The sequence below is a fragment of the Peromyscus leucopus genome, chromosome 19 (assembly GCF_004664715.2).
Source record: "Peromyscus leucopus breed LL Stock chromosome 19, UCI_PerLeu_2.1, whole genome shotgun sequence".
Classification (NCBI taxonomy): domain Eukaryota; kingdom Metazoa; phylum Chordata; class Mammalia; order Rodentia; family Cricetidae; genus Peromyscus; species Peromyscus leucopus.
Window position 1 is genome coordinate 42566925 of NC_051079.1, and position 2995 is coordinate 42569919.

General features: G+C 42.1%; 1 pseudogene; it reads right to left on the reverse strand.

The window, feature by feature from the left end:
- Positions 1–480: 480 nt before the first annotated feature.
- LOC114706086 lies at positions 481–1030 on the reverse strand (annotated as a pseudogene).
- Positions 1031–2995: the final 1965 nt, after the last annotated feature.

Here is a 2995-nt window from a genome sequence, read left to right on the forward strand (position 1 = left end):
TAGTATTTATGGTGATATTTTATTTGTACTGAAATGTGATTTTATTTGTATGTTAATAAATAAAGTTGCCTGGGGGTCAGAGCTAATAGCAAGCCATAGCAGAAGCTGGGCGGTGGTGGCACACGCCCTTAATCCCAGCACTTGGGAGGCAGAGCTAGGCAGATCTCTGTGTGTTCAAGGATACAGCCAGCATGGAGACACATGCCTTTAATCTCAATACCAACCATAGAAGACTGGAGGTCTGTATAGATGGGCAGTGATGAGGAGGTCATGGGGTTGGGTTTACAACCAATGAGAAGGCAGAATAGGAAGTCAATAAAAAGGACAAACAGACAGGAAGTAGCACTCTTGCTGAGAAAAACAGCAGTGGCAGTGAAGGGTAAGGTTTTTAGCTCTTAGCTATTGCTCTGACCTCTTGGGCTTTCATCTCTGCATTGGCTCTGTGTTTCTTATTTAACAAGATGGTTACACCTACAGGTGTTAATACAGAATGACGTTTGGGGATTTGTTGTTGTTGTTTTTGAAGAGAAGTGACTGTAGTGGTATTTGTTCTGCCCATGACCTTGGGCTATAAGGCCCAAAAGAGGCAGTGCTTCCTGCCATTGTATGGGATGATCTTGGTCTTTCCTTCTTGCCTTTTAACAGGGTAAGAGACACACTGGCACTTTTAACAACCTTAAAGACTTCAGGAGTATTACCTGCAGTGTGGCCTTCTCGACTAACCAAATTCAGCAACCAGAACTTCATTGTTTTCCTTAGTGAAGCTCAATCTACCAGCATTGGGCATGAACACTGTGATCTTCTTGCTATTCTTGGGGATCTGAACCCAAACACCCTTCCTGATAGAAGAATTTGGCTGCTTGGCTTCAACCCCTACTTTTCTCAGTACAATTCCCTTTTCCTGAGAAGGACCTCCAGAGAGATTGGTCACCACCTGAGTGGGCTCCTTGTATTGTTTGTCATGCCACTTCTGGTCCCATCCATGACTGCAGAGCTTCCTGGCAGGATAGAGACCAAGACACTAGTCCATCTTGTCAATGCCACAGGCCAGGGTGAAAAAAAGTAAAAAGACTAATAGTTTTTTAACCTACTCAACTCATTATTATGATCAATTTCTAACTCACTCCAAAGTAGGTCCAGTGATGTGGTACTTACTCCCTTGTGCCAATGACCCACGCTCAACCACCATCAGTCCATGTATAGTGTTGTCCTTACACAATGACCCAACCTTGACCATCAGTGGTCCATGCATGGTCTTGTCCTCCTTACACAATGACCCAACCTTGACCACCATCAGACCATGCATAGTCTTGTGTTCCTTACACAATGACCCAACCTCAACCAGTCTCAGCAGGAGGTATGGTAGGTTTGGGAGCACCAGCGTCTCTACCAGCACAAGAGCAATGGCTGTGCAGTGGTCGTAGAGTGTCTGTGATGTCACCAGGTGACAGGGAAGGTTGCATTATGATTTACCCAATGGGAGCAGTGTGGTTGGCCAACCTCTTGTGACATGACCTGTGACTATACTTTTCTCTACATTGAAATAAACTCAGTTCAGAGGCTTCCATTTTCCTACCTTAGTGGGAAAATATCTTATCAATCCAAGATTTCATTCTAACAAGCTGATTTCTGTTAACACCCATGAAAAAAGTAAGATGAGTGTCCACTGTAGATAAATGTGCAAGCCCTTCCTTTTGGCACTTGAAAGGCCAAGTTGTGGTAGGAGTGAACAGTTCCACTCTCAGGGCAGTGAGAAGGGAAGGAATGGGAATTCCAGGATTTCGAAGTAGGGGAAATATAGGCAGCTTTGAAGGGCTTCTAGTTAAGGTCAGGGCTGCCTCTCCTCTTCAAAGTTTGACAAATAAGTTACAGTGTCATGAAGATTCAATTTTGATTATAAAAGAGTACCTACCTTAGAAACTTCTGGACCTCTTTCTGCTCTTGACTAGGTAAAAAGATCTTTATTGATATTGTCAGACATTCCCCACCTACGTTTTGTCTGTGCTGAGAGGGTGGCGGGTCATCTACAAGGTATGAAGGAAGCCATTGTGTTTATTTGTGTGGATTTACTTGTGTTTTAAAGATTCTCATGTGTGGATCACCTTGCATTTCTCTGGGTTCTCCTTACATACACCTGGTTTTTCTAAGCATACATATTCAGATAAAATTATATTTACAAGTTAGGTAGTTACAAGATTAACATTTACAACAATATAATATAAAGCTTGTCAACACACGAATCTCTGCATTTTGGGGTTGATCTGAACAGAGCCCTATGATATTGCAGTATCCCCCTGGTAATTTTAGATACCTACCAGATGGCAAATGGCAGGAAGAGTATATAGTTTGCATTATGGACTGGAGAACATTTTCTCTCTGTATGTAAAAAAATGGAATGGAACAAGGTTTTCTTATGCTACTCAAAATAAGATTCTATAAAACAAACACACAAACAAAGAAAAACAACAAAAAAAACCCTTATGAATGACTTATTTCTAGAATTTTCCATGTTTTTAGAACCAAGAGTAACTGACGTCAAAGAAAGCACATTTTGTGATCAATGAAGGTCAGTAGCATATGGCACACTGTGTCCAGTAGAAAGAAAGCTCCCCAGCACAGGAAGTAGTGATTACTTGAGGAAATTGCTTTGTGACTCTTATCAGGCTGTCACTGGGCTTGCTACCCACAGTTCCTTGACTCTGTATGGCCCTAGAAATGGCCACAAGGCCTAAGACACCTAACAGGAAAGAAAATTTTATTGAGTTTTAAAAGTTTTGTTTTGCATTTACAACAGGGAATACAACCTGCCACCTGGTGTCTGGTGGCAGAGCTGGAAACATGCAGCACACTGGTGGGCATGATTTTATCTTCAAGGAAAAAGCTGTTAGGTGGAAAACAAAGGAGAGGAAGCCAAGGAAATCCAGATTTGGCTCCTGATAATTCTAGGCCTTGTTTTACTCCTTTTTCTATGATTGGGCTATGCTGGACAACAAAG